At 40.7% G+C, this 19,570-nt stretch overlaps 1 long non-coding RNA gene across 2 annotated transcripts; it reads right to left on the bottom strand.

Moving 5' to 3' along the window:
* Positions 1-104: 104 nt before the first annotated feature.
* On the bottom strand, positions 105-15,150 carry LOC149919714 (uncharacterized). 2 transcript variants are annotated; one of them, XR_016469631.1, is made up of 3 exons: positions 14,929-15,150; positions 7,407-7,494; positions 105-1,641 (listed from the first exon to the last, which is right to left on the bottom strand). It is a non-coding gene; the product is annotated as an uncharacterized LOC149919714 (long non-coding RNA). The 2 variants fall into 2 exon arrangements; XR_016469632.1 differs by having other exon boundaries at positions 105-360.
* Positions 15,151-19,570: the final 4,420 nt, after the last annotated feature.

Below are 19,570 nucleotides of genomic sequence, written 5' to 3'. Positions count from 1 at the left end.
TTAAACCTTCTGGTAACACATATATTCAGATCTGATATCTATGTAAATATGTATAAACAAAATGCATATTTTGTAACAGGTTTATTTTTAGTCCCTGTGTTTTTACAGCGGGGAGAAAGAGGTCTGTTTAATTAATATTGAATCCTTTGGTTTGAGAGTAGTTAGTGCTAGCAGAGATTTGGTGGAAGCTGAAACCTTATCGGGGCTTTACAGAACAGAAATGTTAAAAATTGTTGGCTTTAAGAGGTCTTCTCAGAAACACTGCCCTCTCAATTATATCTTTGACTTGGACTAAGTGACACTAGTTTAAATGAAGAGCCATTGGCCTCAGGTTTCTGAAGAATCTCGGTGACAGTTTCTCTGTAATGAGAGATTGAAAGCAGTGATTATAATGAACTAAGGAATCCGTGAGCCAAGCCTCTGCTCCTTGGGGAGCTGATTCAACTTGCACTTGTGCTGCAGCTGTGCATGTGTTTAGCAGCTAGATTTGAATAACTGAAGCAAAACTTTGTAGTAAACCTTACATGCTAGCATGTGAGGGTGTGCATATATGTCTGTATAAATACATACAGGGGCGTGCGCATGTGTGCAGACATGGAAGATATACAGGTATTTAAATAACAAGTATCCACTGTGCATCAATTGTCTGTGTGATAAAAGACAAATATAAATATAGATGAAATATAGCATTTTATTTTACATGATAATTTTCAAAGATTAACTTCTCTGGATGGTTCAGCAGAGAAAATTATTCTTCTTCAGCTATAGCTTCCAGTATTTTGCTCTCAACCCTGTCATACCTTGTCACGAATATTTTATTTTGAAGATCATCATATGTATGTGTTAAAAAAAATAATTGCCTGTGCTGCTGACAGCATGTAAACCATTCTAAAGGCAGAAGTTTTAAATCCATGGTTTCCTCAATAAGGTTTTCTCTTTGTTTTTACACTGTAGCAGCACGCACAAAGTCAAACTTGTGTCACTACGTTACGCTGTTCCTTTTGTTGACTTCAGTCTTACAGACGATTGTTAAAATATATTAACAAACAGCATTATTTTTACTAAAACCAAAACCGGTATCAAAGTAGTATTTTGATATGAACTATGCAGGGCTTAGTTAGTTGTAACAACTTAGATAGTTGTTATATTTATTACACTTGTTCTAACAGTTTTGAGTCAGCTTTGTGACTTCAAGCACAAACCTGAAAAAGAAGTGGTAAGGAGTCGCAGGTGGTGCCCTTGGAATCTCATTTTTATTCCTAAGAAAAATAATTTACTGCAAATTTTTTTTGAAAAGCATGTTAGTATCTCCTGTCTTATCCAAATCCCTCTGGCCTGATCCATTGAGTAGTGAAGGAATGGTAGCAGGTTCTGTCTATTGCCCCATCCTCACCTTTCCACCAAATACAGTACAACTGAGCTTCCTATTTAATCTCTAAACTGCTCTGTGTTTGGTGGTAATGGGTTTTCTCAGATTCCTGAGCTCCTGCGGCTGAGCTGAATCACAGTCAACTCATCTAGTAGTGACAAAGCTCCAGCATGATGTTTTCTTGAAGGGCAAGTCTTTATTTCTGAGGTGAGAATCAGACACAGCTCCTCTGTAGGTCCAACCTGAGGGCTTCTTCAACTCTGCTGTAGGAACTGTGGATTGGAGTCAAATGAGAACATTTGTTTATATTTGCTAGATGTTTAGATATTCAAATGCCTTCAGATTAAGTCTAAGTTAATGTATTTATGAGGTTACACTTTCCAAACCATTTGCTGATTAGGTAATCCTCAGCTTTCCGAGGGTGTGGAACTGAAGTAGTTTCTCCACTGGAGCTTTCTATACTGAAAGAAGAATTAGATCAGCTTGGTTTACATGTTCTTTTATGGCCTCCTGTTTAACTCCTTTGGCACAAATGTCCTTTCTGTAGCTCCTCTTTCTGTGTAGCTTCTTCCTGTCAAGACATCCATTTTGTATTTGCACTCACCTAACTCCTTTTGAGGTCCCTGGAACTATGGTGTTTCTACTGTATTCAGTAATGGATCCAAATAGAACTTTTTCCATTTCAGTTTCTGGCTAATGAAAGTGTTGTTGTTCTTGCCTTTTCCTGATGAATTTATCACTTGTTGTGCTATTATTTCATTAATAATTCTTGTCATTATGTAGTTAAAAATGTAATTTTACTGTCTTGTTGGTGCAGTGAGACCAGATCTGACTTTGATGAAAATGAAGATCTCCTAGGTTTCAGAAGGATCAGGACTACTGTTTTCATGAAAGGCAAGCTGTAAACCAGGTCTTGTTCAAACAAGCTGGACCACTGAAACAGACTCTGCATGTCCTTAGGCAAACCTCATTGAAGTCAGTGTTGTTATGGCTGAATAAAAGAATTCATCGATTTCAGTGGTTCTAATCTCATGTGTCAAGATTTATTCATGTGAGTAGCAGGATTGCGTCTCAAAACTGATGGCATTTCATACTGTAAAGCAGATGTCCAAACCTGCAGCTAGATCTTTGGTTGCTATTCTGCTTACTGCTTACATTCTGCTATGCTGCTGTATTCCTGACCGTAGTTTATGTTTACCATTTCAGCCAATAACTGAAGATGTTTAACTTTAGGTAGATAGAAAAATATTGCTAGTGGCAAATCTACTTTGTATTTTCCTATCACTTCAGAGCAGATGAGTGTGGAATGCACTTAGAAAGGTAAGTTATGTGTTTCAGCACCTAACATAATTAACAAAAAAGATTAACACAAAGTATTGTATCACTAACAAATTAATAGAAGTTGAGAAATGAATGAGAGGAGTAGATACCAACAGGATCATTTCCATTTGCAAAGAACCAAGTGGGAGAACAGTTGGATCCCAACCACACTTGTTTGTTGTTTAACTTAGGAAGCCTTCAGTTACAGCAGTCAGCTGTACAAGAAAAGACCTCTTTGTTATTTTGCTCCAAATTATTTTTCATAACTCTCTTTTAATTTTTGTAATCCTGTACTTGCCTAGCAATGCAAATCAGCCGAGGGTGAGATGTAGGACCGTAATGGAACAGAGGATGGAACTTTCTGACAGTGAAAGCAGTATTGCTGAGCCAGGGCACTCAAATGTTATGAGTCAGCCTGTTCCTACCTAATCATGAGACTGAATAAAAAAGTAATGAGATGCTCTCTAAGTAAATTTGGGCTTCCTTTTGCTAACTTTCTGATTCTGATTTTGTCATATGCCTGGGCTATGCTTCCAAGTTTTTCCTTGTAAATAAAAGGACAAAAAGTAGATTTATGTCCACAATAAGGGACATAAAAAAAAAAAAAAAAAAAAAAAAAAAAAGCCAAGTGCTAATCTTAAAAGAATAAGCAAAACAAAAGGGAAAAAAGGGGTTTCTGCAGAGATATAAGCAGAGTAAAGCAGAGTAAAACAGACATTACAGAACCTTGTCGTGTGAATTGCTTGGCATCCTTACACAACTCACCTAGTATTTAACTGGGACAAGGCCAGGGAAGCTGACATTTAACCCAGAAAAAGACAGGAGAAGCATCTAGACTGGGAATTTACAGTGGAAAATACATAAGAAGTATCAGCACATTGGTACCAGCATTCTGCTCAACTTGGGTGAACTGCAACTCAGAGATTTGCATCAACAAGGTTGTGTGTACTTCAGTCTGTATGTTCTTATGTATGCCGCATGGTCCTGGCTGGGGACAATATATTCACACAGAAGACACATCTATATCTAAGACTTACAAAGGTACTTAAGGCCTTTTTATGTTCACCTGGGAAAGAACAATGAGCATCCTCATGTATATACTCCCTGCTTTATTCTGACAGACCTGGTGACTTTTAAAAGCTTTTTGTCTCATCATCCTTTGACTGAGGTGAGAGCATCTGAATACCCTAGCAGAACACTGGTGGTCAAGATAGAAAGACTCATAAACGCAAGGGTTTAATCTATTTCTTTTCTGGTGCTCTGTTGTGTTTTGCAGTCATTGCATATCTTTTGTTGCACTTGTGCTTAGTGCAGAGAGAACTATTTAAAGAACTTCCATATGTTTATTTAAAGAAGAGAAGAAAACCTAGAGAATGCTGATTGTACATTTTAATACTCTTTGGAGGTGTTTCCTGTGATTATGTGTTAAGTAAAACATAAGGAAAAATAATTTCACTGGACATGGGGTCTTTGTGGGGTCACAGAAACGGAACACGTCCAGAGAAGGGTCACTAAGATGATCAGAGGGCTGGAGCACCTCTCCTAAGAAGAAAGGTTGAGGGAACTGGGCTTGTTTAGCTTGCAGAAGAGAAGGATCTGAGGAGACTACATTGTGGCCTTTCAGTACTTGAAGGGAGCGTATAAACAGGAGGGGGAACAGCTGTTTACGAGGGTGGATAGTGATAGGACAAGGGGGAATGGTTTTAAACTGAGACGGGAGGTTTAGGTTAGATATTAGGAGGAAGTTTTTCACACAGAGGGTGGTGACACACTGGAACAGGTTGCTCAAGGAGGTTGTGGATGCTCCATCCCTGGAAGCATTCAAGGCCAGGCTGGATGTGGCTCTGGGCAGCCTGGTCTGGTGGTTGGTGACCCTGCACATAGCAGGGGGTTGAAACTAGATAATCTTTGAGGTCCTTTCTATGATTCTATGATTCTATGATTCTATAAAAAAAATATATTTTATTTTTTTAAGTTCAGTGTGTACAGCTCCTGGATCTGGGGAGGCTGTGTTTGCACTGCTGTGATACTAGGAGATAATTAGTATCTCCTGCTTCTGAGAATGAGTGCATGGACTGCATGTACATTATACTGTTGCTCAGTGCTTCTCATTTGGCTTTCTCAGACTCTCTATTTTGAAGATGATACTCCCAGAGCCTTTCTGTGGTGCTGTGCAGCACTACTTTCAAGTGATATTAACAGGGATGATATTGATCTGAATATATTCCCAGAGTGATCCTTGGAGCAAAATTTGTTGAACGAGTGTTATTTACAAATTCACCCCAATGTACAAAAGAAATTCAATTCTTTTTTCAAAGCAGAGTGATAAAAGGATTCTGGCGATGGGATCAGCCTTGCAAATCGGAGCGAGGCTGTAAGTGCAGGACAGCAGTACCAACAACAAAATTGAAAGAGGAGGTGGGGAGGTAGATAGAAAACGAAATACAATATCTAGGAGAATCCTATAATTAAAATCAGATAGAATATTCGTGCTTTGCAAATGATACAAACTGAGACTGTTTTAAAAAGCCATTAATAGTACTCTACTATGGAAGTTCAATGTATTTTCTGCCCTAAGGCTCTGTTCAGCAGAAATGTTAAGCAGGACTTCTCTGTACAGGAGCCTGAATACTGTGGAATGGGCTTCTTCATCTTTTCATCCTATTCAGCAGAAATTTGACTGTCCCATGAAAATGTTTCTCAGTACTGCTGGGAACTTTTGCACAGAGACAAAGAGAGGTGAAGCCTTCATTATACTACCCCTCTCATTCCCCGCTGGATCACTGTCTATTCATTTCACTACAAAGCCCTGTTGCATCCTGCCACAGAAATTAATTTAATATTTTCATCTGAAGTGAAAGTGGCATTGAATGAAATCACCAGCAGTGCACGGGAAAAAAGCCTAGAAAATACATTTACAGGCACTTTGTGCAAGAGCAAAATATGGCATCAGGCAGCTACATCAATTGGGATGAAGCCAAGATGACAGGTGTCAGTGTGCTTTTTCTTCACTGACCATGAGAAGAAGACAGAGATCAGAAAGTCTGAGGTCCCTGCCAGAGCCAGGTCTGGTTCCTTTGGTAGCAGAACAAGAATAAAATTTCCCCCATGGCATTCATTTGGTAGATGGAAGACCCTAGTGGCACGCGTACCTCTGCCATAAACAACATGGTTGCAGTATGAGTAGGTTTGGTCTGATACTTGGTTATTCTCTCCTATCTTTCCCTGCTAGAGAGCTTAAAGAAAAGATTTTTCGGGCTGCCCAAGACATTTAAACTCATAACTACTGTTGGAAAGAGGCCTTAAAATCTCCTTGGCAGGCTGGGAAACCTCAGGCATAGTGTGAGACATTCTTTGTACTACTGTGATTTTCAGCCAGGCTTAGGTATCAAGCTTCCCAAGTTTTCCCATGTGCTAATGGGAGCTGAACCTGTTCGGAAAGCATTTTGTAGAAACAGTTGGCTCATTACCTCCTGCCTGGAAAGGAGGTCAAGGCACACTCTGGAGAGTGATGCTGTTAGGTATGGACCGCTCGTTCCTGGGAAAGGCGAAAGATCAACTGAAAGTGAGGAGAGAACTTCAATAGCCTGTTGATTTCTTCACTAATATGAAAGTTCTGGGAGCATATGATATTCAGCAGAGGTAGAATTCTTTTCTCAAAGGTGATTTGAAGCCCAAAGCTCACTGAAGGTCAATGGTCATTCAAGTGTGAATGTACACATCCTGAAAAGGATGGAGCATCATAAGTTCAAGTTACTTGGAAGATGTAAATTCCTTTTCTAAATCTTTCAAACTTTTCTTTTCCTGTTTTACCAATTATATGCCCATGTTTTTATGCCTGTAGATTAATTTAGAAAAAAAATTGGTAGAGAATATTACTTTTTTTTTCAGGTTTTTTTTTTCAGGTGTGTAGCTTTATATGCCTCAAAGTGACTTGATCCCTGCTTGCCCATCCCCACCCCTAAAAGCACTCATTTCAATATGAGAAGTGACCAGAATTTGCTGATCAAATTTTAACGTATTTCTTGAGCCTCAAGGTCACGGGAGGGATTTTCAGAAGTGCTCAGCACTAGCATTATTATACCTCATTTGAATTTTACCCTTCACTTCAAAGTTAGTGATGCTAGCTCAGTATGAGAGCTTTTGAAAATCACACTGCATTGATTTAAATGTCTCAGCCAGTGATTATACTTTGCACTGACACCACAGGAGTAAATCAGGGGTGTGTTACAATCTCAAGACTTGCTTCAGCAGTTCAGCCCAGGCACATCTTTTCAGAGAAAGATGCTAGACATACTTTCTGTCCTGGTTACTCTGTACAACTCCTTGACACAGCAGTAGTCTCTTTCAGAAAGAGTGTTTTTTTGACCACCTTTTCCCAAATGCCTGGTTGCTTCATAATATAGGAACAGTAATAGGGGTTTAGTTTTCATAGTTTTACACTACATAGAGTCGTTAACATGAATATTAAAGTCTATTTAGTGACATTCAAAATGCTGTTCTTTCTAAACAAAGAAATCAAGAGAGAAAATAACTTTAATTCTTCCCAGTGAAAATGAATACCAAAATCTCCAGTGAGTAATCTTGCTTCCAAAAAGTAGCTCATTTACTTTACCAACCACTGTAAAGTACATGACATATGAGAAGTGGCACACAATAGCCTAAATTTGATATTTATAATAACAAGGAATTGGGTAAAGAATGGAATTGACCTTACCTCTTTGCCCCAGATGAAGAATGTGTCCTGAGCTTCTGATTTCAGGGGGATGATCAGTATAACTTAAGTCAGCTCTTGACGATCATGCCTGAAAAAAGAGAGGAAATATATTTTTATTCTTCTTACTTGGAGATTTAAGTTACACTTTTTAATACAGTTATTTTCCATTAAAAAAAAAAATCATTGAGACAGAATTGTTGAGAACTGCAAATGTGCCATTTTTAAATTTTAATAGATTTTTCTTGCATCAAGTTATCTACATTTTTCAGAAGTCCCCTTTCATAGGAATATATGACAGCACAGGGAGGGACTTTCCAAGGACTGAAGTGAAAGTAAAGGCCCAGTTGTTGAATTAGTGTTATGTAACCCTTGATAATTTGCCCGGTGCATTAAAAACTGATGGCATTTTGCATTTAGGTGGCCAAATATTTTCTGCAGTTGTAATCTGGCATTTTCTTCTGAAGTCAGTAAATGCTGTGTGCATATCAAACAGAATTTAGTTCTTTCTTGTGATTCAGTGTGTTTGATTGGCTTGATCCTTTGATCCAAATAGAAGGCTAAAATAAGATAGGTGGTAAAAACTGGGGGAAATATATGAGATACAGAAGGGCAGGAAGAAAGGCAGAACAGGAATGTGCTTATAACATATCAGGAGAACAAGGGAGAGTGCTATAAGTGGAAAAAAGCTTTGAGCTGAAAGAACACCATTTAATTGCAAGCGATGGACTTGAGACTCCCAGAAGAGCTCCTTCTTCAGGAGAAAAGTCAGAATTTAAAGGTATACAGGCTCCTAACGCCTTTTTAAGTCAAATAAATCTGTGCTTTGCAGGATGAGTCAGATATATAAATGTGTTTGGGATCCAAGTCAGAGATGCAGATATATTTACAAGCCTAGCTTTCTGGGCTCTTGAGCCTTATGTGTTGAGTAAATCGGTGTTCCAGAACAGAGACGTGGTTGATGAACGCAGCAATAGGGAAAACTTCCTAAACCAAATGTTGAATACACTGCTAGAGCAAGGAGAAGCGATTTTGCTCTTATAATGATACAATAAGACTTAGGAAAAGCCTCAACATCCTGTCTTCCATTATATTGATACTGTACCTTCTGCAGTTTTTGATGTGATCCTTCTCTCACTAAGAAAGCCATGAGAGTGTACTTATACCTACTAGATTCAAGAGTCTTTTGCACATCTTCACTGATATTAAGCATATTTCTGAGGCTGTATGACCTTTCTGGTCATGCAGGAGAAGAAAAGCAAGAAATAACCATATTCAAAAGACTGCTCTGAAAGTAATTCCTCCTATGTTATTATGTTGGCCCATGACATCAGAGGCAGATGTTGGAAGCATTACAGTAGAGCTGAACCTTCCCACCAATATTGTTACATTTTGTTGCTGTGCAACAGATGGGAGCTGAGGGGCAGTCTGACAAAATGATGTCTGATATGGAAGTGTGTATGAAGCAAAGGTATGTCACTGAATTCCTCCATGAAGAAAAAATGGCACCCAGTGACATATACCAACACTTGCTGACCACTTACGGAAACCAACTATGTGAGCATAGTGAGGCAGTGGGTTATGTATTTCAGTAGTGCCAACAGTGATGTGAAAGATGAGCCACGTTCTGGATGGCCATTCACAGCTGTCACACAAAGAAATTAAGAGCATCTTGACCATTTCATCCACATCAATTAGCCAGTGCTGGTGACTGTGTTGAAAAATACTGCTTTGTAGCTGCGAATTTGCTCTATCAAATAGTGTTACTGTGCTCTTCATATCCGATGTAGTTTCCATGGAAATAAATAAGAAGCATTACTTTTGGAGTGACCTACTCATTTTAGATTTCTTCAAGTTGTGCTACTTTTTGAATTATTGCAAAGAAAATATGTGTGTGTTATCAGAGGGATAATTGTATATTGTTCCAGAAAAGGTCTCAGAATGTTGTTTGTCTATTTAGTTCTTCCAAGAGTATCAAACTGTACTCCTGCCCTTTTTGTAGGTTATTTAACCTCTTCTTAGGGATCTTCAGTATCTTCGTCTCCAAAAGGAACATAAATGATCATCACCTGCTTTCACCTTTAGATATGCTTTTTCAGTGTCTAGTCTGAATCTTTATTGCTGTAATGTAAATCCAGCCCTTTCTGTTCTCTTGCCTTTGATGAGATGGAACAGTTATTCCCTTTCTCTCTTATATGAGTGAAGACTGTTACAACATCTCTCCACAGTCCTCCCATTAGCCTAAGTAACTCCAAGCATTTATTTAACTCTTTCCTTTAGATAAAACATTCTCCAGACTTCTGATTGTTCTTACTAGTGTTCTTTGTCTTCTCTCCAATTCAGCCAAGTTTCTGGAGGTGTGGTACTCCAAACTGGATGTAGGAGTCCAGCTAAGGTTTTGCCACTACTGAGTGATGCACAAGGGATCATTTTGTCTATCTTAATGTCTTCACTCTTACTTATAGATCTCAGCCCTTTTTACAATAAAGGGAAGGTTTTGACTCTTATTAAGCTAGTGATTCATTGTAAACTCAAAACTCTTCCCTGCAGAATCATTATCTAAGCAGCTAGTACCTATCCCTATGTTTAGGTAGCTAGTACCATATCTACCTAAATTTAATCTCTCACAATTGTTCGTATGGAATCACAGATTACTTTTTTAGAGTGTTTTTCCAGTTTGTCACAATCATTCTGAACTCTCATTCAAAACACATACTGCCTTCCAAAGCTAAGATTATCTCCAAATGTAATGCTCCCCATTTCATCACATAGTTCATAAATGAGAATATCACACAGTCATAAATGACAGTGTGAGAAATCTGGCAAGATGCTGATTTGCTGCTTCTTTTCCCTTCAACCTTTAGAGTAATAAATGTTATTTGGAGTCAAAGATTTTCTAGCAGGAGGCAGGAAAGAGAGTAGGTGGAAGGATTTGTCTGTATTGACAGAAGATCACTAGATGTCAGACTGCCATTGGAGACAAGCTGAAGAATCTTAAATTGTTGCCTCATCTGCAGGCACCTGATGTTGCTGTACCATTGTACTTCCAGAACAATCTGAGTGAGCAGGATCAGACTGGATAAAGTTATGTGAGTTGAGCAACAAGGGAAATGAAAGAGTGATGGAAAAAAAAAGAGACAAAGAAAACAAGATGAGGAAGATAGTTGCACATGGGGAATAATAGCCTGAGGAATTCCAGTTAAGTGAGAGCTGCCAAAGTTCAGCCACAGTCCTTGTCTTGATAGGTAGGGTAAGCTCTTTTTTCCCCACAGCGGATCTCCAAAGGGACTAAAATGCCTTCTGATATTGCTGTTGTCTATTGACACATCACTAATAGTTGGAATCCCCTCAACAAGCAATTAGATATCTTGTTCTTCTCTGTAGCTTTGCAAATCTCTTCTTGAATTAGTAATCTTGGTGAGGGAAGAACATCGTCACCTCTTGTTGGGACTTCAAGTGTGAGATTTTACTCCTTGGTGTCGGATTCCTGTCAACCTCTAACTAGATATATTAGAAGTAAGATCTTTGGGATGTTTTGGGTTCTAGGGTCAATGGTCACGAGTCTCTGTATGCAGCAAATATTGCTACAAAAAGTGCCATGTATTGGTTTTTACTGATACAGCATGTTCTGATAATCCTATAAAGTATGGCAATTTGTCAAATACATTTCTGTAATAATTTTTGCAGAGAGTCTGATTTGCGGACACATGTTGCATATGTAACTTTTTTACCAAGGAATATCAAATTGAATCTCAAGCATAAAGCTCTTCACTAGCAAGAGTGCAAGCATAAAGCTCTTCACTAGCAAGAGTGTTTGCGAAACTGGCCTCTTTGCTCCTATTCATCTGAAAAATAAATAAGTATTATATAGAAGCCAACAACACTTTTGACAGTAGAGAGGTAATATATTTCCCTGTCAAACACACACCTTTGCTCCAGGATTACAGAGTATCTTTCAATGTGAAAGTGGCCTTGCAGGTTCTAAATACAATCTCCAATGCAAGGAAGAAGGCAGGGTACAGTTTCTTCAAGAGTTCTGAAGTTCCAAAACTTGTATGAATTATGTAATATTTGTATGAGTTATACAATCACAGAATGGCTTAGGTTGGAAGGGACCTAAAAGATCATCTAGTTCCAATTCCGCCAGCCATAGGCAGGGTTGCCACCCACTAGATCAGGCTGCCCATGACCCCACCCAACCTGGCCTTCAGAGATGAGGCATTCACAACCTCTCAGGGGAACCTGCTCCACTTCCAGTTTTTTACCCTCTGGGTAAGAAATTTCTTTCTAACATCTAACCTAAATCTACCCTCTTTTAGTTTAAAGTTTTATTTTAAAGTTTACCTGGTGTAGGGAACCTGCTTTGGCAGGGGGCTTGGACTTGATGATCACTGGAGGTCCCTTCCAACCCCTATGATTCTGTGATTCTGTGAAGTTTTCCTCAGAAATTCTCTCAATGAGTTCCTCTCCCATTCGATACTCATATCTGGGATTGCCTCAGCCCAGGTGTAACAATTTCCAATTGGCCTTGTTAAACCTCACTGGATTCTCATGTGACCACTTTTCAAGTGTCCAGGTCCTTCTGTATGATGTCCCTCCCACCTATTACATCAGCTGCACCCCTCAGCTTATTGTCATTAGTATGAGTAATGACAACCTTCCCAAGGTATAACAAAAAATGTGTTTAATCATACGATAAATTATACTACATGTAACATGGTATTTTTTTCCTAGTTAGCACTGACTGTAAATTTCTACATTTAAGTAGATCCCTCTGTCACACTGTCTGCAGTTCCACTTGGTCTCCCATTTCCTTTGCATTCTCCAACTAAACTGTGTTTCATACACAGATGCATAGATGGAAGGGAAGCTCATTGAGCTCTAACATCCCTCCAGAAAGAAGGATGACTTTTGCCACTGTAATCTTTGAGTAAATTGCATAAAGCTGTTAACATTTTTATAGGTGACTGCATAATATTATTGCATAAATGAATTTGACAGATTAATGTATTTTACACAACTTCCCTAGGAAACAACAATATAAGTAGTATCAATAAATGAAAAGCAAAGTACTTCATTATGTTTTATAATTTATAATTTATATTTATATTAAAATCTGTGACCCATCATAGCGTTGTAGACATATAAACCAATTTTGAATGGCAAGCAGGTTGAAATAAATTTCACAAAAACTTTTCTCCTGGCATCTCACTGAAGTGGGAAGTATGACATAATAACCTTTGCCCCTTGGAGGTAATATCATGAACTGTACATTTCTTGAAACTATACCCTTTTTTTTTTTTTTTTTTTTCCAAGAATGCCAATGAATTAACAATACATAAATAAATCTTCCTTGAATAATTTAGTCAGCTTTAGTTGATGGCCTGATTCTAAACTCACAGAAATTTTGCACTGATATAAGCAAAGGTTACAAAGGTAATGTTCCCAATTTACAAAAACCTTTTGGTCTCGTCTGTTTTTTTTTTATTTACCTTGCAAAGCCTTATTCTTTTGGGTCCAGCACTACAAAACACTTCTGTACAGAAGGCATGAGAAGTTACATTGATTTAACACTGAAACATTTTCATATTCACCACTGTCTGTGGGATCCACATATTTGTCCTTACTCATGCGAATAGAGTTTGTTTTTTAAAAATCCCATATGCAGTTAAGCCATTTTTATTGACTGGGAATTAAACACCTCTCTCCAATACTTTCAATCCAGAGAACAATACGCTGACAAAAGAAAATAAACTGCCTTAGAAATTATCTTTAGAAAAAGAATGAAACTAACTTCTTGGTTTTTACTTGTTCAAGTCATGTGGCAACACTAAATTTCTGAAAATATGTCCTGTTATAATAACTGTAATGTAGTCTGTCAACCATTACTATTTCACTATTAACTTAACTAAGGTTGTTGTTATTGCTGTTGTTGTTTATATATATTTTTAATTTATTTGATCAGGAGGTAAATAGAAATCTTCTGCTTAATTTAAGCTTTATTCCTAATTTTTTCATGTTGTTGTGACTCTTTGTATCATTCATGTAGAAAGGAAGTAGCTTGGGATGTGAATGCGAGGAGGTAGTTGTCATCTGTAATGCAACTTGTCTCTTTCTAGCTGAAAGACTTTTTCTGGAGTTCCTGCTTTTGGGATTTGGTTGAGCCAAACCTCTGGTTAGTGAAGCAGGAAGACCTAACTTGACACTTTGAAAACAGGAATTTTACTTATGATCTTGAATCAATATAGGACTTGCTTCAAAGCTAAGCATTAAAACCCTGAAAATAATTATGATTTTTTTTTTTTTTTTTTTTTTTTATTACTGACTGTTGGATTTACCTTTTAATCTTGAGATATTATTGTTTCTTTTTACTACTTCCTCATACAGTGAACTCCTCTCCCAGGTGACTGGTGATAGAACCAGAGGTAATGGCTTCAAGTTGCACCAGAGGAGGTTCTGGTTGTATGTTGGGAAGAATTTACACTCTGAAAGAGTAGCCAAGCTTTGGAACAGGCTGCCTAGGGAAGTATTGGAGTCACTAAAGATGTTAAAAAAGTGTGTAGACGTGGCACTGAGGAACATGGATTAGTGGATATGGTGGTGATGGGTTGATGGTTGGACTTGATCACCTTTGAAGTCTTTCTAATGAATTTAAAACTTTAATGATTTTATGATTCTATGATTTAAATGTAAGAAGTTATTAATGTTTGGACAAAATATATTTGAGAAGTTTAATGTAAATTGAGTTCAATGTTTTGGACTCCTGGCATGTTATACTTCAGTATAGCTTTAATTACAGTATATTTGATGTAAGTTTGGTGTGCATTGGTGTCTTTAATTAGTATTGACATTAATTTGTTATTAAAATCGGCATTCAAGCACATCTGGAGTACAGTGGTGTTTCAAATAATCACTAATTATTTAGGGTGATTTTCAACATCACGTTTTCCTGCTGCTTTAATAAAAGACCAGCATGCAATCATTGCAGGCATGTGAGTATCTGTGCATTGAGGCTCTTGTCCTCAGCACTCTGCCATCAACATGCATGTTAAGATGTGCCCTCAATTTTGAGCGTTATCAGTAAAATTATTCCGAGCACTACTTTTGGCTTCCAACCCCATCCCAACAATGGGATCAACGACACAGTAAACCCAATTCTAGGGCTCGTGTCGGTGGCACGTGTAACTGCTGCACGGCTTGACTGAATTGGGCGGGATATCGCCTAACACCAACCCTTCCATATCGGTTTAAAGCTTTATTGAGTCGCCGAGCAGAGGCCGCGGCGATATCCCCTGGCAGCAGATCCGCTGCAACACGGCTGAGCAGGGAGCACCGTGCCTCAGAAGTTGCGCTCCTCTCTCTGCTGCGGTCCTACTCGGACACGGGGCCCGGGGGGCGCGCTGAGGGGACCCCTCACAGCCGCTTCCAAGGGTGTCCCGGCGGCTGAGGGAGAGGCGGGGAGCGAGAAAATGGCGGGAGAAAGCGGGGAGAAACGTCTCCCTCCCAACAGCGAGAAGCCGCGTACCCCTCAAGCGAGGTGGGCCCTGAGGGACTCCCGGGAGGCGGAGAGGGAAGCTGCCCCACAGCGGGCAGCCCAACCCCTCCCCCCACACGCAGGCCCTCGCACTTTGTTGTTGCCTCGCCCACCGCGGCGGCGGCGGCGGCGGCCGTGCGGGCAGAGCGCATGCGCGGCGCCAAAGCCCTCCTCCCCCTCCCCCTCCCATCCGCTCCTGCTCCATCCGGGTACCTCCGCATTAGCATGAAGAGCCGCGGCACAACTTTTTTTCCTCAGGCAAAGTGAAATCAAGGCGCGCGCGCGCCGCGAGGAAATATAGTCCCTCCCGTTCGCAGCCCCTCCCCTCCCCATTGGCGGCGGGGCGGCGGGGGGCGGTGGCACGGAGCGGGGCGGGGCGGGGGCGGTGGGAGGAAGGAAGGGGGGGGGGGGTGTCGGGGGGAGCGGGCGGGGGCGGCGGGGGAGGGGCCCCCCTAGTTTGGCGGAAAGTGAGTGATGAGTCTGTGTCCCCAGCAAAGAAGCAACGAACTTGCTTTGCAGCCTGAGTAGTAGTTGTTTCTTTCGGTTGTTGTTGTCGCTTTTTTTTTAAAAAAAAAAAAAATTATTTTTAATAGATTTTATTATCATCGCTTTTTTTTTTTTCTTTTTTTTTTTTTTTTTTTTTGGGTGGGGGGGGAGGGGGTGGCTGCCTGGTTGCAAAAAAGAGAGAGAAAAAAAAAAAAAGCCAAAAAAAAAAAAAAAGGAGCCAAAAAAAAAAAACCAACAACAACCAAAAAAAAAAAAAAAAAAAAAGCGAGCCAAACAAAAACAAAACAACACAAGCAAACCCAACAAACAAACAAAACAACTTCATTCGGAGCTGAAAGTGACAGGAAAGTGCCCGGCAAGTTGCGGGGATGGAGCTGCACAGCTTGCAAGAGGCGTTAAAAGTGGAAATCCAATGTCATCAGGTAAAAAACGCCACGAGCTGCCCGTGAGCCGCTCCTCGCCCGGCTGCCGGGTCGGGCCGCCCGTGTTGCATGCTGCAGGCAGCGGAGGGGGGCTGCGGGACCGGGGTTGCGGTTGGGGGACCCCCGGCCCCCGCGGCAAACGACGTGCAGTCGGGCAAAGTAGTTTGGCGGTTTGTTGGCCCGAGTTGCGGGGTGCTTCGGGGGGTTGCGCCGTTGTTGTTTTGTCCTCTCCCTGCGTGCCGTGGAGCCGGAGTTAGCATTGCGGCTGGGGCTCGTGTGAGTGTGTGCGGGTGTGAGCGGGTGTGCGTGTGCGTGTGTGTGCTGGAGAGATTAGGACGAGACTTGAATATTTATGAGCTTTGCTTGAAACTGACTCGCAGTGTTTACTTGCCTCTTTGTTCCTTACCCCCCTCCCTCCCCCGTCCACACAAATACATACATTTAAAAAAATCCATTAAACTTGAAACAGTTTCTAATTCCTCCTTTTTCGGGGGTGATTTTTTTTTTTTTTTTTTTAATAGAAACTAATTGCACAGATGAAGCAAGATCCACAGGTAAATGCAGATCCTTTTTTTTCTCTTCTTCAGTATTTTATCCCTGCCGTAATCAGCGCAGTTATGCTGGGACAGCAGGATGAGAAACTTTATCAGTAAGAGATCTCATTTTGTAGTCTGTGCTGAGCTTTCTTACTAAGGTTGTGTGTTGTGTGTGTGCATGCTTTTGTACGGCTGCGATGGAACGGTTTTGCCTTTGAACAATTTCTAGATCGCAAGTTTATTCATTACAGGGCTTAGTTTCCACTTTGCCTTTAATATGCGTCTTATTGCCGTTTTTGCAGAACGGGGATCTTAAGAAACAAATCCATGAAAGGCAATCAAGGATAGCAGCTCTTAATGAGAAACAAGTAAGGAACAGATCGATTCAGTTCTGTTTGGTTTTTCTTCTTGTTTGTACGATGCACTTTCTAAACATCCGAAAAGTGTCTGCGTTAGCTGAAAAATACCAACAGCAGCGAATATAGCATCCATTTTCCTAAGCGTAAAGTAAGAAAATGCATGTTTTCAAAATGAGATTAGATTCTTGTATGTCTTGCTGGGGGAAAGGATGATTTTAGTACTAGTAGTAAAAAGATAAGCAGTAGTTAAAGCGGAAAAAAAAAAAAAAAAAAAAAAAAGAGGCGTCCATTTTGAGTTGGTCGACATGTTTTAGGAATATGGAAAATTCTCCTGTCTTGGGCTACTTTGTGCACTTACGGGTAATGTGCAGAGCAAGAGTTGGGAGTAAGGAGGCTGGAGCCCAGTTTGGAGCCATTTCTGGGTTTGATTACAAAACTGATTTTTATTGATCACTTTATTTTATTTCTTTTCTTCTTCTTTATTTTTTCCTCCCCACTTGCCTTTCTCTTTCCTTGGTCTGATCTGACGTGTTAGCTTTTGATTCGAGTTCACTTAGGCACTTTCACTCCCCCCCCATCCCCCCCCCCCCCCTCCCCCTTTTCAAAAATAGGAATAAAAACAGATTAACCTGTTTCAGCTACTGGGGGAAGAAAAATCCGGAGGAGAGGAACAAAACAAACCGGCAACCTGTCTTCCTGCCTCCCCCCACCACTCCCCCCTGTCCTCCCCAAACTTTCCGGCCCCCTCGTTGTGCCGAGTGACCCCTGGCGCCGCGGGTTCCCACCCCGCCAGGGAACTTGCTGGGGGCGGCGGGCGTTCAGCACCGCGGACAGCGGCCCCGCCGCCGGGCGCGTGCTCACGCTCTTACACTCACATAACTCGTCTCTTCAACCTCCCCCCCCCTTCCCCCTCGCCCCCCCCCCCCCCCAAGCCCTTTCCCCACTTTCAGCACTTCCAATGCTTGAAAGGACACTTGACAAAGGCAGTATGAGATCTGCTGGCTTGATCTGCTGGCTTAACCCCCCTACCCCCCCAGGGGTGAACTTTCCTTCTCCTCACGCCCGCCCCCCTTCTTCCCCCCCAGCTCTCCCGGCTCTCCTCCCGGTTCCCCTGGCTCGGTGCGGCTGTGCTGAGCTCCTCGGGCAGCTCAGGGCCAGCTCCCCTCCCCATCCCTCGTCTCCCGGTGGCGGGAGGGAACGAACGCTGTTCCTCCGGAATGCAGCAGCTCTTTCAGCACCACGGCTGCGGACAGCGCCCGAGGGGGGAGCCCAGGGGCGGCCGCCTTCCCGGCAGGGTGCTGAGGCAGGGGGCACGTGTGCGACCTCATGGGCTTTTTCTTTTCTTTCTTTCCTTGTTTATCTCTCTTTCTTTCTCTTTCTCTCTTTCTTTCTCTGTTTCTTTTTCTCTCTTTCTCTTTCTTTTTCTCTCTTTCTCTTTCTTTTTCTTTTTTTTTTCTCTTTCTCTCTTTCTCTCTTTCTTTCTCTTTCTTTCTTTTCTTCTCCCCCCTTCCCCCCTCCGCCCCCCCACCCTCCCCCTCGTTGTCTTTTTTTTTTTTTATTCCCGGAGTTTTTCTTAAAGTTGCGAAGTGATCCACGGGTATCTAATGCATGCTCATAGGTGATGGTGATTATATGACACCCTTTTCCTCCCAGTTTATTGTAATCAGAATTTGTCAGCACTCTCAATTTGGTAGTGGAAGCTTCCATTTTGTGAGGAAGGGGTGTTGGTTTCTTCTAACATGGAGAAAAGTCTGCAGAGTTTGAAGGTGGGGGATGGGGCCCCATTCATGCTGAACATTACCATTTTGATTGCTTTGATGCCATTTTTGGAGGGGGGAGGGGATAGAATACCCTACTCAGCAGAGCACAAAGATGTTTAATCACTGTATAGAATCAAATCAGATACTTTCTTTTTTAAAGCAAATCTGACACTACATGATAGCTAAGGGCTGTTAGTCCTTTTTTTTTTTTTTTTGGCAGTGTAAAACAGTGAGTTGTTGACTCTAATAGTACTATTCTGAGTAGAAGATTTTTTCTAAACAAGGTAACAGTCTTTACTGCAACAATGCATCTTTATGTGTTCTTTCTTCAATATGGAAATAGTTTTACTGTTCTAAGTGGGTATTTAGAACATACATTTGATCATTTTCCCCTGTATTGTAGCAACTGTTTCAAGGCTGTTTAAATTTTTATGATGATAGTAAATGAGAAGCTATTTATTATGTGTCATGTTGGAATTTAGATAAGGCAGAGAGACACATTTGAAAATACAGTTTGAATGTTCTGATTCAGCTTGGTGAAAGGTTTTTGCTAAGCTTGCACAATCTATTTATGCTTAATCCAAACTAACTAGTAAACAATTGCTATATATTTATGACTTGACTTTCGCATAGTCTTATAAATAAATCAATAATCTATGTAGTAATTAAACATAAAATACTGAAATTCTATAAACAGCAGATTTGACCTAGCAGGAAACATGCTATGTTTAGACAAACCCCTAGTTTTAGATTTCTATGACCGATTTCAGTATCTTGTGCAACAAGAGCTTATAAATAAAGCCTTGCTGGTGACGTGATGTTCTCTTGCTCCAGACTGCCACCTCTGGAGGTCTAAAACAGAATTTTTCTTAGCTCACAAGTGAAATGAGTTTGGAGATCTTAGCTTTCAACCAAATCACAAAACCATTATGCAACTTTGCAGATTTGGTATAATTAGTAGTTTCTTCTTGGGCACTGGCTTACAAATGAACTGTCAGTCCTTGAGGGTCTGAAGGACTGAGACAACAAATTGGCTACTATTGGAGCTG

This window comes from Phasianus colchicus, chromosome 1, assembly GCF_987193195.1.
Source record: "Phasianus colchicus chromosome 1, bPhaCol1.hap1.1, whole genome shotgun sequence".
Taxonomy (NCBI): Eukaryota; Metazoa; Chordata; class Aves; order Galliformes; family Phasianidae; genus Phasianus; species Phasianus colchicus.
The sequence above is the reverse complement of the archived record's forward strand: the minus strand, read 5'-3'. Positions and strand labels throughout refer to the sequence as shown.